Genomic DNA, 15633 nt, shown 5'->3' with positions numbered 1-15633 from the left:
CCTATTTATCTGGATGGGCCACCATAAACCAGAATGATCTGCATTCAGGCCAGAACCTTACCTTAACAGAGCAATTCTTAGACTATCTAATGCAGTTGGCAGGAAGGTTTAAATGTATTTTTTTTCAAATGTTTTGCTGGTAAATTAACAAACCCAGATAGCAAAGGGATCCATTTGGTGGACTTAACTCTCAGTGTGTGGGCTGAGCGGTTGGTTAGACAACCTTCAGGCTGACTGCTGTCAAAAATTTTAACAGAACCATCAAGTTGTCCATGAGAACACAATACCATCTGTAGCAGGCATTACAAGTGCATTAAAAAATGCAGATCAATAGGTATATTGATACATATACATATATATTTCTGAAATATTGTTATGATCAGGCAGATTCACCTCAATTTATTTCCATTGGCAGGCAGGCATTTTCTATTAATTTTCATATAGAACCTCTTAGAGTTTTCTTCAAAATGGTACATAACGAATGGTATACAAAACTTGGGTGTTGCAAATAGTTGCCCTCAGACAGGCCACACCACACTGATTTCAGACTTCTGGGTGTACTGCGTATCAGTAACTTTCAGACCAAATTTGCTCAGTTCACATGCAAAATGGCGTTTTGTTTGGATTTTATTACTACCAGTTCTTTCAGAGCATCTGTAAATCTGAAAGCCAAGCTACTCTTTTTTTTCCCCAGCTCATTTATTCTCCAGTAGAAGCAAGGTCTGTGATGGCCTAATTTCACTGCGGTTCAACTGGGACTAGTCTTGTCCCTGGTGGGTTTTCAACCTGTGTAATTCTATAGAAGGTGTGAGAGATGAGGAGATTACACGTATAAAACCAAATATATCATGGAATGCATTTTCACAGCTGTAACTGTGTGTCAAAATAAAATAAAAAACCCCAAAACCTTCAAAATTTTGGAAACAGCACATAAGAAAGTAAGAACTGACAACCAACCAGATGTAAACCATTCTCCTCTGGTTTGTTACAAAGATAATCCCAAAAGGAAACCACACACCTTGCAGTACTTGCTCCCTTTAAATATGCACTTAGATAAATGAACACTTAGATAAAACAAAATCAGGTCTTTTGCACCAATCACTTTTTTGACAAATTCTTATTAACACTTTGTGTAGTCTGACAATGAAAGTTCAAAGTTTTTTATAGAGCATTTAACACAGTACCTCTTCCAGTACAGAACTTACTTTATGTTGTTACCATTTCTAGTTCTTCTGAGCACTTAATTTTTTTACACTCAGTTTATTTGTGCAAATGGCATGCTGCACGAGGTCTGTAAGTACAGTATGCAAATCTTTTTTAAAAAAACATGAAATTAATTACAATGGTTAGCATTATGGTAAGAGCTGAGGTAGGGAAGTGACTATAGTTATGTGAATACTGAGCGGCTAACTTATGAATACTGTAAATATTAGAGATTTTTGAATATTGAAGACAATATAAAACCAGAACTGTTTTTACTGCCTTATCTAGCAGTGAAGAGGTTGCCAAGATTTCCAAGCACCTGATGGTGTCCCAGTGACACAGGTCAGAAGACTAAATACCAGCCAACACAAATGGCAGAAGAAAACTGACATTTTTCTCTTTCAGGAGAAAGGAGGATGATTAACTTGCAGATTAAATTTATCAAAAGAGAGAATTCTAATCTAAAGTTCTGCTTTGAGTAAGACAGTGGAACACAATGCCCTAGCAAAGACAATACAAGTCACCAGCGATAAAAAAGAAGCAAAAAGATCCTCAGAGTTTCTATGCAAGCAGATACTCATCAGCTCTTTGCTGGAATACTTTGTGCTCAGCATTATTTTTTGTGCTGCCCAGTTGCCCAGAATCTCTGATCATTATGGTTACCACCTTCGCTAGTGCGATCCAGAAGGAAATCATGCCCGTCTCAAGTAGCAGACTACTTTAAAAAGAAAACATAGGTAACATATAAAATCAGTACTGTTAACCTTATTTTACCGACTGGGATCTGAAGCACTGCCAGATACATTCCAGGATGCTGGAAAAGCTAGAAATGAAGCCCATCTCAAAGCTCAGCTTTGGTGACTAAACTACCCTGTCTTATCAGCTTTTCACTTAATTATTGTTAGAACAAGACTGACAACTGAAACAGGGCTGAAAGCTGCATCTGGTCTTCTGAATGCTAACATACTGTTATTATGGTTACATGTTTCAAATTATTTGATCCCATATGAACTCACTTTATATGCTTTCACATCAGAATAGAAGAGGTTTAGGTATTACTAAGGTTAGGCTTTGATTAGCAATCAGAACCAAATACGACTTAGGCAGTGCTGCAGACTTACTATGATTGCACACACTGCCTCAAAGCTTCCACCCATTGACACCAGCTTACAGATCACCAGCAGCCCAGCCGACTTAGGGAAATAGCCTTCCTTAGTGGGTACAAGATGTTCAAACTTTGAAATAGCCACACAGATATTTGACAAAATATTTGACACCCATCTTGACAACTGTTCCTGGATTCTGACCTTAAATGCAAGTAATAACACTCAGCTTTGTGAGCTGGCACTTCGTGAGTGAACTTCAGAGAAGAAAACATGCAGAGATAAGCAAGTGAGGAGGGTAAAGGGTAATAGAGAGAAATAGTGACAGGAGGGGATAATCGAAATAGGAACTAATTAGTGTCAGATTTTCAGTAATTATGGTGGCCTGAAATGAAATACATACTTTGGACATTAGGCAAATTTGAAACAAGAAAGAGAACAGAAAGGCAAATCTCTCTGCTGAGCACAACACAGATGTGTAAGACACTCAGGACCTCAGCAGTATGCTGCAGTTCCAGGGTGTAGTTGCACGAGGGAAACATGAAGAATAGTCTGACCCAGCATCAGCCACAGGGCATTCTGCCCAGCAGGCTGGGATGCTTTTAGAGTGCTGGAGCACAGATTTCTGAGGAGAGAGACAGGCTGAAGAGTGCACTTTCCTAATCCTCATTTCAACCCCCAAATTCCAGACTGTGTTCCTTTAGAAACAAACCTAAGGCTAAATGTTTTTCAGAAAAGGGCTACATACACTAACTCTCAATCCTAAAGTAATTTAAGTTTCTTACAGGATATGTCCCTTCCCACCATACTGTAACTGTCTCCTTTGTGTTTCATTTTTGTCATAACGTTGTCCCCTGAATTTGGCCACTGTCAAGAGGAGAGGCTTAGAAAAGGTCATTCACTCTTGGGAGGAAAACGCTCACTTGTTTTGATTCTCTTAGTAGGTGAATCCACTGCAGTGTTCAATTGCAGGTTCAATACTCCACTTTCATTATGAACTAGAAGTAAGGTATTATTGATCAGATCCAAAATGAAAACAAACCTCTGTATTTATACATTTACAATGCCCTTATTGTAATTATTGGTCTTGAATCTTCTCATTCACATTTCATTTTAGGTCTTCCAGGTAGAAAAATTAGACTATTCCTACAGGGGGAAAATTCTCCTTTCTGATCAAGTCTGTTTCAAATTGTCAAGATTAAATCCAGTGTATGGAGAGAAGTCAGCTTTCCAGAAAAGCATCCTCCCTAACTCAAGCACTTTTTGTGATCATTCAGTTAACTTTTGTTCTCTTTCTTTATTTCACAAAGATGACGTGAGTAATGATTATTATATTAGCTTTGGTACCATGGATGCTACAGCAGACTTGCAGCACAATTCTCTTCCTCCTCAGGGGATTGATATTTTTATTCACAGCACAAGAAAACCTAGTTTGTGGACAGAGTATTTTTTCCCCATTTCTGTTTCTTTATTTGGTGTTTTGATGCAATAAATTGATTAGATAGACTAGCCGGTAGTTTCATAATCCTGTTTTGAGCCTACCAGAATTAATTACTGTTCACATAATACTATTCAGGAAGTATGTTTTAAAAAGCAGAATACTCATTATGGTATAATTTTCAAAGATGCCATCCACATGCTATAATTCCCAATAGTTATGGGGATGAATGCTTGCATATTGCAAAAGGGCAAGATAGCAGGTGAGGAGTTACCCCAGTAATGCCAGTCAGTGCAGTGTGTGGTCCTGGGTGAGGTTGTCACAACACAGTTCTCCCTGATTAGATGAGGTTTCACCTGCCTGGCTGCAAGTATCAGTGTTATGCCAACGAGTGCAGATGAGGTTAAATAGCTACAGAATGGATCTGAGCCCAGGGAAATGACTGGCAGCATTTCCACTAGTTTCATGCCACTTTGTGTCTAGCCTTCAGCGTGGTCCTTTGTACAAGACTTGAGACAGTTTTTATCCAATTCCCTTGCCTCAATCCACAGTTCATAAAAAGGCATGTGAAAGTGTATTTATCTGGAGACCTCTTTAACAGCTTGTTTGCTGTTTAGTAAACAGTTCTCGGCATCCACAACTGAAGTAACTTGACAGTTGCACTTACAGATTGCAAAACTGGGGTTTTGGGTTTATCTTGCCCAGCTTACTTTTAATATTGCATTTTTATCTGGTCTGTTCCTCAAATGAAGAAGAAGAAAACCTCAGGCCTTTTTAATGCACAAACACAAACAACTTCCATAAAGAACTTACTAGAACACCTAAAATTTATTTCTGATGGCTAAATTTATTACCTAGATCAGTGCTGAAGGGTTTTCTCTCACTAAAATCTCTCTACGCCCTAAAAGTCTGCCAGTTATGACTTAAGTCCTTTCTATTACAACAGCCTTACTGAGCTTCTCAAGTTTATCAGTGAATCAAAAGGGTACCTAAGGTACGTAAGCAGTACAAAAATTATGAATGTGGCATCCAAGGCATCTTTAAGGATGATTCAATAGGGTGATCCTTCAACAAGTGGACTTAATGAGTTCAGAGAACCATTTCAGTCAGTTACAGAGGTAAAGATAACTAGAGCTCTAGAGCTTCAGCGAGAAGCTTGGGAAACACTTTTCTAGATCTTACAAAGTTACAATTGCTTACTTTGCTATTTATTATTGCTATATGTGATCATACTTACCCTTAATCAGACCTTGTCATTGTCCTTGCAAATATATATTTTTTTTTCCACTAAACAAACACTTGAAGATGATATCAGGGTGACATTTGGGGAAGGATAAACACAGTCGTATTTTTGGTTACAAATACAGAAAAACAAAGCCTTGAAGTAAATCAACATTTATGTTCCTTTGCCACTTTTGTTTTGTACCTTGCATCTGTAGTGATGACACTTGAAAGCACACCTATTGCACACTTGAAGAACTCTATAGCTAGAAATGACTGAAACATTAATAACATTGGAAGTGGTAAGACATATTTCTATCTGTCTATCACTATTAAAGGAGAAGTTGTTGCCACGGTAGTGGTGTATATCTAAATGTTACAAGAGCTTCAGAGGCTATTGAGTTGATTCTGTATTGAACAAAGTGAAGTTAGCCAATGATGACTCATGTCCTTTCCATCACAACTTAATAAATGGATACAGAAATTATACTGATTTTCATGGATAAGCAAGTAGGTTTGAAATCTGAAAACTCGATGAAATATAAATTATGGAATATGGACAATATGTGATCTCATAACAGGGTGAAAAGTCCACCGCTTGAAGAAAGTATGCTAAACTGCAAAGGTTTATTTTGACACACTATCACAACAGGTTTGGGGTTTGGTTTTTTTTATGTTGTTTTGGTTTTGGGGGTTTTTTTGTTTGTTTGTTAAATGCAGTTTGGCAAACTTCTTGTGTTTTTAGGATTCTCTGAAGCCTTGACTCGAACTGTACAAAGTTTTAATGTGGAATACCTGGTTTGTCATAAAGTGGAAAGTATTAATGTGAAAGTAGTAACATGACAAGAGTAATTTCATTTAATACCACAGAATGAAGAAATACGAAACAAAACCTAAGTATCTGCTGTTCTCAAATGCGAATCTCAAACGACAATCGGCTTCCAGATTCATTGCAATTAGAATTATTAGGTAAAAATTGATTTTACCAAAAGAGATTCTCTACATAATAGTTTCCTCTCAATTTACTTTGTAGGGGATTTGAACCAATATGCCTCCACAGACTGAAGTTTCCAACTAAGATTTGTTTCTATAAAATAAATTTTCTTTTTTTTTTTTTTTATAAAACAGAAGTGAAACTTCTCAAATGTGTAACTCAAATAGATTTTTAACCAAACATTAAGAACTCTTCCAAAGTTACTTTGTCCAGCTTCTATCATAACTATGATGATATTTTATTAGTCAGGGCCTGAATATGCAAGTAGACCCTCTTGGTTATTTATCCATATACCACAGTCAGATGAAAAATCTGAAACAGAGTACTCAGTCATCAGAAAGGTAAGTGTACAGGTTATTCAGAGGTCAAAAAGATGCAAAATGGAGTTCAGTAGTCCTCTTCTTTCCTGAAATTTGCAAACTGGTTTAAGAAGTCAGTGAGGAGCTTTTTCAGCCTTTGGAAACAGTGTGCTCTCCAGCTCCTCAGTGCTTTCCTCACTGTTTTAGTTCTTGTCCCTTCATACCCCCAGAAGATGGCAGTGTAGGACTCTCTAGGAAGTAATAGTAGGGCAACAGTTTTGCCCAATTTCCATCAGTAGTGCTTTTAAAATTATTACTTTTAAAAAAATTAAAATTTGTGCCATGAATTTATTCACATTCACTGCAGAGGAATCCATCCTTTTCCAGGCTTCCTTCCATTCCCCAGGACCTTGGGCATGTCAGCTACCCAAACATGCAATGTGCATTCACACTGGGGGAGCACCAGCAAAGATATTTGTAGAATATGACTTTTAATACTTCACATCTCCCACATAATAAGCCCAAATTAAAGCAGAACACATAATTAAGTCCTGGCTTCCCTGCAAGATTACCAGCAATTTTGGACAGATCACATGGCTCAGGACAATCTCAGATATGGCTCTGTGGGGTCCTGGCAGCCTGAGAACATATCTTAGATCTTTGGGAACAGTTCAGTGACATCATGTCAATCGAGATTAATAAAGTCCCTGAAGAAACACTGAGTTTGTATTATTTGTAGAAAGAGGATTCCCAGGTCTTGAGTCATTCAAATCAGCAGTAAGTCTCTCATGGGCCTTAGGGCAAGCAGGGCAAGGCCTGCAACACAGATGAAATCAGAATAGGGGTCTTTGAGATATTTCAGTTTTGTTTATAACATTTGGATCAGCAAAACTACCTTTAATATGCTCAGATACTGAAAACTTTTGAAATACAGTTCCTATAACAGACAGCTGAACCACTCGTTTCTAGCTTCTGTGCTTTCAAGATGGGGACAATCTTGATATGACTAGACAACTGGGAACTAACAGTTAAGGAGAGACAAGAAAAACAACATTTAAATTAAAATTTAATTTCTGCTCAGACCTTCCTACAGCACTATTTTTAAACATTTGCAAGTTCTCTAAGATACCTTGCTGTTATTTTACTTTCCCCAATATGCTTAGGAAAATGTTTGAAATACAGTACCTTACTGTATATGTAATTTAACTCATGCCTTTTTCTGATGCTTTTAACAATTAGGCAAAACCAATTATTTCCTGAGCAAATTCAGTACCACAACAAACCTGTAGCCAATTCTGCCAGCTAAGACCACGACTTCCAGGACAGTTCCTGTGCAGCCACTTGGCTGCAATCCTTTAGTCCGTCTTACTAAGAAATGCTCTCAAGTTTTTGATATTAGGCAGCTGGAACAGCCACAAACACTAAGATATTTCCCATTTAATGTTTCAACCAATTTTGCTCCCTGCTCATAGTCCAGAAACATGTACCTTGTATATGCGACATTTTTTTCTTTCATCTTCAGCAAAATAACTTTATATTGTCAGTGTTTTTCTAAAAGAAGAGAGAAAAGAGGACCATATGTAGAGATATGCCTACAGCATATCAGTGGAATAGAGGTTGGGAAAATGAAGGTGGTTAAAATGGAGATAAAGCAATATCCAAAGGAAAGGATTCAACTAGTGAGAGATTATGATGTATTAAAGTACATTTACGAGTGGGAAATTTAGTCCTAACTTGAAAAATACTAAATGTTTAAGCAAGATATATGACAGAAAGGAAAAATCAGGAATTCTCTGGACAAAACCACATGGTTCTGTCAGGAGTGGGATTGCTCAGCTTCAGTGGAAGACAGGAGAACGGGCTGGTCTCGTGTAAAAATCTAGGAAGAAAAAGGAGAATCTACATAGAAAAGAAGAGGAAAATAGCCTGATATTTGTATTTTGGGGAAAATGATAAAAGCTAGGAAAAAGAAAGTAGTAGTTATGCTTTTATAAGTACAAAGGCACTTTGTTGTCACCATCACCTGACCCCAGACAGGCACACTCTTGATCATTTAATAACCTGCTTAGTTACATGTGTGTTAAATTTTCAGTTCCCCCCCCAAACCCAACTTAATCCACTTTTAAAAGGCACAACTATCTATCGTTAGTCACTTGGCTAAAGTCAATCTAGGAAGACACAGCAATCTAACATTCCCAATTGCATCAGTTATGTCTATAAACTCTCTAAATTCAAGCAAAAAGATGGATGCCCCAAATGATATAATCAAATATTTTTTTCAGTTTTATTACTGAGGCAGCTTATATAGAACACAGGAATTAGCAGGGTTTTGCAGTGGTTTGAAACAGATAAACTCATGCTTACAGCACTTCATTATTTTGTAGCTATCATCATTCTACTTGGAAAGTGGGGAATATTATACTCATACATACACAAATAGAATATATACTAAAACATTACATATATTAGTATATTTTTACATATATATATGTTTATATAATACATATTCTCTAATTCTTGATGCAGCTTGGGTCTCCCTGAAACAAAGTGCTAAAAAAAATAATTTTCCAAGCTTTTTCTCCTACTGAAGCAATCATGATTAAACAACTCAAAAAATCCCAAAGGTTTTGTCCACAATGTGATCTTTCAAAGATGAATGAAAAGGTTTTCTGTTGCTGCTTTTGGGTATAATTTCAGTTCTCATGAGCAGTTCTACTAGCCTGATGCTTGCAAATTGCTAATTTGTATGAAGCTAATAAATGTCAAAGACTGATTCTATAGTAACTTTTAGCCTTTTTTGTTCTATTTTAATATAATTGCTTATTTAGTTTTATTTCATGGAGCTATGAAAAGTAACTAACTTTTATTGTTACTTAAGTAGTATAATTATTTCACCAAAGTGTTAGCACGATTTTGGGAAAGAAGAGAATCCAAACACACTCAGAAACTTACTGAAGTGGCCTTCATTTAGGAAGATGATCTGGAAAGGTTAAGAGTAATACTTAATTATTTCACCTGTGGACTAGCCATACAGTGGAAGCTTTACCAGTAATACTAACTCTCCAGTTTTATTATATACATTCCCTAATAGCTGAGTTGTTCTACAGCGTGTTCACAAAACTAAACATAAGAGTTTACACCACATGCAGAAGAATGGCCAGGTGTCTGCAAAAGGAACAATAAACATTCAAATCAGTTTTCTGCAGTGAGTTCCTCGAAGAGGACATGACACATTTTCCATCCCATCCCCTCGTAGATACAGCCTGTCATTTGACATTTAACCTTAGAGACCTGAAGCATCCCAGGTTTGGAAACTCATGAAGCTATGGGTCAGCTTGTGCAATATAGCATTTGACAAGAATCACTTTAACAAGCAGATATCCTTAAGGTATTCCAGATATTTAAAATCAGAATACGTGTTCTATAAGCTTATTACATAGAGCTTTCATTGTAGGAAGTGTATTCAGCATTCATGGCATGCCAGTATTTGTTTTTGTTTAGGTTTAGCTAAGACAAAATCCCCCAGATATTTTTGTTTTTGTAGTAGTATCCTGGGTAGCCTATCCTATTGCAATAAAAATAGCCTTTGCCAAATGTTCTCTAGGAACAGAATCATCACCTATTTCCTTCTATAAAGCTATACAGTTTTTGTCAGGGATTTGCTTATCAAAGTTTTCATATAGGAATTCTTATTTCTTAAATGTTTAGATTTCTTTTTTGTGCTGCACATGGCAGCAGTTGGCAGCAGTTGTCTTTCCTTCCTCCTTGAACAAAACTTCTCACCCTTAAAACAACTGAAGCTTTAATTCAGCAATGTAGTCACATGAGATTATGCAGTCTTCTCTTTAAAGACAAAGTAAAATCTACTAATTAGACTTTCTAGAGAGGATGAATTTGTATTTCATGCTTTGTATCCATTAAACTAGCTGCTGCAGGGTATTTTGTGTGTGGATTGACTTTGCCCCTCCCCGAGGGGTTCTCTTCAGGAAGTTGCTGGGAGAAAGGCATGAAAGGAAAGGAGGAAAACAGCACAATTTAGGATCAGTAGCATGTTCAGATGGTATCAGTTGCCAAAGCTCAGTTTTAGACAGAAGCGTGAGAGCCAAGCCTTTAGAGTTCCTGGCATCCCTAACGTTGATTAGACCTCATTGGGAATGCAAGAACAGTAGTTAAAACTGGCGTTCCTGCTTCTGCAAGGTAAGGAGGATCACAAATAGCTTAACTCATGAAAAGAGATACCAGTATGTGTCTGGAAGTTGATTAATTCTGTTTCCTGCTGAATCAGCCACCTTATCGCTGAATTAGCAACGGTTGACATCTGCAAGTGAATTAATCTCAGTTCTCCAGGAATCAGAATCACGAAACCGTGAGGAGTTGCTGACACCCTATTACCACCATCTGAATTACGGAATGTTTTGAGACCATGGTAGTTCTCCTTATTGAAGGGAGATCTATGATGAAGCTACCCCTTACTAGAGAAGCAATTCCTCAAGGTGTAGGTAGCCTTAACAGCCTTTGCATCTGGAAAACACCACCATTTGTTCAAGAGTACAAATCCATGGAGATTGCTGGTTTAGTGCTACATGTTAGGTTACAATAGCAGCATCAGAATAGCAATATGACATTTGGTTTAGCTTATTCCAGAGCTTCAGCATCACAGTTCATTTGATTCCAGTCAAAGAACTAGATCATGTCAATGACCCATTCTGTCTAGTCTTTCAAATTAAATGCTAAAAGGCCAGTAAACAAAGCAGGGAACAATGTAGGTATAGCAATGTAGGATACAAATATAAGTCTATCATCTTACTGTGTAAATACCAAGCATTTTTCTTAATTGGTATACTAAAGGTTAGGTGTGCTTGATGTAACAAGTCCATGCTTTTGCAGATTTTGCCTTATTTACAGCTAGCTACCAGATGAACACGTTCCCCACCACACCATTCCTCTTCCCAAATTTATACTTATAAAAGCAACCCATCTTTGTTACAGAAAGCTTTTACTTTTAAACTGTATCCATACACAAAAAGTGCAAATGTACACAAGTCTGGAACACTGGCTGCTCAGGCACAGGGCTGAGATCCAGCTGCCCTGGGATTCAGTTGCCAGCAGCTGAACCAAAAAGACAGGAGGCCAGAAATTTGAAATTTTAGAGGAACACCACCACTTACCACCCCTGCTGCTTCCAGCAAGGGGCAGCTTTTGGGAGCCTTTGATTTGCAGGATTTCTGGCTAGAACAAAGCCTGAGCTGTGAAGGACTGTGAAGGTTTCATGCAGGAAACATGTTTTTGTGTGGGAACGAAGGAGAAGACAAAGGTAGCAAAGGCAGGAGCACCTAGCTGTTAATCCTCCTCGTACTGAAGCCTGAGAATTAGGATGATTCCTTCTCTTACAGAGGAATTAAAGATCTAAGCCACTGGATGGGAAGTCCTTAGTCATTAGGTAGGCTGGCTATGGGATGCAAGCCGACCTATCCAGGCCAGGAGGAAAAGACTCAAACAGCTATTTGTATGATGTAGACTTTGAGTAATGTTGCCAGCATCAACATTGCCTCTTTCCTCTGCTTGGAAGAGAGAGAAGCAGATGCTCTACAAACTTTGTAACACAAAGATGTAAGCTTGGTGAGAGTTCTTGCTAACAAATTGCATGATTTGATCAGAACATATTAGGAAACAGAAAAAGGTTGTAAAACAAAGGTGGATTTGGGGATTTTTTTTCTTCTTTTCAAACATCGATTTGCATTACAGCTTAGTGCATTGAAAAGTTGAGACTATGACGAAAGAAAACACTGACAGGCAGGACTCCTTGTTCTGCTTAAGAAACATTAAGTCCTTCCCAGAGAAGGAGAAGACACCCCAACCTTTCACAGCTGCCTAGTACTATCACCTCTTCAGCTGACATGTAGATGCCATGTCTCAGCATTAGAAGACAGCTAAACCTGAGAAGGCAAATGGGCTTATTGGTGAATCGAGATGAAAAAGACAGGTGTGGCAGGGAATAAGAAGGTTCTGCATGTGGCCGTATCATTGCAGTTAGCAGGAGATCAGGACTAAGCAGCACTACAAAGTTGCTTTCACAGTATTACAGGGTTTACAGAAGATGATTCAGACTTAGCAGGAGGAGGAAGAATGAGCTGCAGCAGAGTTAGGGGAAACCTAGTGCTGAAAGAAGAGGGCCAAGACATGTTAACATTGCAGGATAATCGCTGTAACACTCACAGGATTATCAAATTAGGAAAACAGGGTAAGGAGCAGAGGATTGGTAAAGAATAAGCATTGGTAGAGTGGTGAAAAACTGAGAAATACATTTCAATAAAGTGCTGAAAAGGGAACATCACTATGTCCTCAAAAATAATATACTATTCTCACTTTGTCTCCGACAGCCTAGACGAACCTTTTCTGTTGATAGGCACAAATACCTCTAACGGTAAGAAGAAACGGCAAAACACAACCCACAGCTCAGGTTCCACAGAGAAAGGAAGGATCCTGAGACTGTCAGACAACTGCTACTGCTGAGCAGACCTTATAGTCATCAGTCTATTGGTTACCACGCCTTCTTTGAATCGTGGGTTGTTTGGTTTTTTTAAATGCTAGAAAGCAGCTGAGAAGGAAAGAATGGGTGCATCAGCCTAGTAGTCATGCTTTAAGAAACAGATAAAATTTTTAGGGGTAAATAACAACTTGACTGAAGTACAAGATAAGATCTGTACTCACTCCCACATTGTTACTGATTCACAAAAGCACTGGATCAACCCTCTAGCATACCTGTCCAACTCAGTTGTCACAATAGTACTTAATAGTAAGCAGAAAAACAAGGTCTGAAAACTTAATGAGTGAATCTCATGACATTCAAGAACAAACCTGCTGTCCAGAAAGTCTACAGAAAATTCCAGACTGCAAAGATTTTGATAAAATATATGAGCACAAAATAAGATTGGACAATCACAAAGGTCATAGCAAAAAGGAAATGTGCAGTGCATCTTTCATGCAGGGTACAGTAGCAAGGCTTACAGAAAGCTGCTGGTGTCTGTAATAGATACAGACCCTAACATCCAAATGAAGTCCTGTCATCATCTCTGGTACACAGGGAAAACAGGGTATCACAGTGAAAGAACAATATTAATCTTAATATTTCTACTGTCACAAATTTGCTACATGGTATTTGATGAACGCCAATAACCAGGATTAAAGCTCTCATTGAGACAAATCAAGTAGAGGTATGCAGATGCTTGCGCTCACCCAAAGATATAGCTTATCTCCTCCAGTAGAGGCCACATGGACTTTGAAGCTGGGCACACGTCTTCAGAGGATATTGCTGTGCACTTGCTGCTTCCCCTGAGAGGACAGAGGAAGTGGCTAGGAATTTGACTCAGCTGTGAACTCCAGTGAACCACTATTTTTACTCAGAAAGATGAATTTTCTAACAATATTTGTTTTCAGTTACCTCTTTGCCTTGAATATGTTTTCCTAATAAAGCTTTAAAGTTTTCAAAAAGTTCATCTTGGCAATTCAAAACATGACTTACTGACAGAACTGCTGCTCACTTAAGTGTTAGTATTTTACATCTGGTTGGAGAATCAGGCTGAATTAACATATACAGAGTTTCATTCTACCAATTAATGTGATCCAAACCCAAGAAATATTAATAAATTCAGTTTGTAGACATGAAGATTTTGCTTAGGAATAGCTTTAATGGGATTTTAAGGGGAGGGAAAATCATGTTATTTTAGTAGATACCAGATATCACAGTTTAAGAATGCTTTAAAAATCTGTGAATTTAAAATTTCTGTGCTAATATATAATAAATATCCCGTGGCCTTTAAGAAACCCTGTTTATCTAAAATGGTTTGTTCATTTTTTTTAAAAGCTACTTCTGCTATATGTTACATCTAAATGGATTATAATAGAAGGAAATTAAATTACTTTGGTCCTCCTTGGCAGAACTTGGTGTAACTGTCAGTCATACTGCATTGCACGTACAGCCACAATGGCATTTTGCACTGTGCAATGCAGCACTATGCAGAAATACCTGAGTTAGCACTGAATTAGCTGGCTTCAGAGCTGTACCGATGAAGGTGGGAACAGTGCCATTCTAACCGGGGTATCGCAGTTCAAGTCAGTGCACCTCACTGGTCCCAGCTATGCAGACCACTAACATTTTTAGATGCTTGAATAACGAATGATGGCACATTTCCTTTCTTCTCCCCTCTCTTCTGTTCATCTTCTTCTTTGGACTCACGTTATCTTTAGGGGTGGATGGTACCTCAGATGCTGCTAAAGGGGCGTGAAAGAATCTTAAAATTTCTCTAATCCCTTCCCTCCTCTAGTACATCTTACATCTTCTCAAATGTTTTTAGCATCTGTACTGAATTCTTTTCCGTAACTACAGAATAAAAAAACACAACAAACCAACATTAAAAATATAATGCTATTATAGTCCCAAGGAAATTGGCAGGAGAAGCTAAGTAGCTTAAACCGTTTTTGGAAGCCAATGAGAGATGAAATTGATAGAGCTCTAGCAAAGTTACTTAATAAATTATCCATGTGCAAGCCATTGCACATGGTAAATGTACAAAATTCTTTTCTTCTCCTACTTTCAGTTGTATACCAGGGCAGCTTCAGACTGCATCATCTAGGCTCATGGGCAAATGACAGAAGAATTTTAGATATGAGTGGGAAAACTAAACTAAAAATGAAAATAAACATTGCTGAGAAATGAACTGAGCTAACAGCTGTAACTCAGATTTTAAACAGCACTTCATGAAATCAAAGTACATGGCACTATCACTTTGGTGAATGGTAAGATAGAGGAAGTCTTAAGGCACCCCAGAGGACAACTATTCCAACTTAATTTCCACTTTCCCCCTTTCTAGGCTGGTTTTAAAATTGATTAGTGATACTAAATAGTAACAATCTTTTAGGATCGGTCAAATCTGGTCTATAAAGTGTTCAAAAAGCAGTAAGGAGAAACACATCAGCATTTAATGACATATTTATTCACAAATCCATAGGCTAAATACCATGAAGTTATCCAATGATTTAGCTACCTTACAAAACAAAACCATTCAAGTTTATTCATTTTCTTCTGTCATTTGGCAAATAATTTGACTTAGACTAAAAGTTACCTTGGGAAAGTACCTAGCCCTGATTTGAAATACTTTGAAATATTTTGAAAGCTTTATGTTCAGCTAAACTATTTGCTTTCTGATTTCATATTCTCCAGATTAGGAAATAAAACCTTGCAATATGGCAAAATAATGATACCAGAGAAAAGACAGTCTGCCTTTCAAAGAGTTATTTCATGGACATACAAGATATTAGGATTTTGCAATAACGATTATAAACTTTTAATGCACTAGAAGTTATTCCTATTCTAGG

General features: G+C 37.6%; 1 long non-coding RNA gene across 1 annotated transcript in view; it reads right to left on the bottom strand.

Moving 5' to 3' along the window:
* The window catches only part of LOC129735390 (uncharacterized), an 85648-nt gene that overhangs the window by 67655 nt on the left and 2360 nt on the right, over positions 1-15633 (bottom strand). The window contains exon 2 of the long non-coding RNA XR_008730967.1: positions 13495-13590. This is a non-coding gene — a long non-coding RNA (uncharacterized LOC129735390). The remainder of the gene's footprint in view (positions 1-13494; positions 13591-15633) is intronic.

The sequence above is a fragment of the Falco cherrug genome, chromosome 2 (genome assembly GCF_023634085.1).
Source record: "Falco cherrug isolate bFalChe1 chromosome 2, bFalChe1.pri, whole genome shotgun sequence".
NCBI classification, from domain to species: domain Eukaryota; kingdom Metazoa; phylum Chordata; class Aves; order Falconiformes; family Falconidae; genus Falco; species Falco cherrug.
This window is presented reverse-complemented; position numbering and strand designations above follow the sequence as displayed.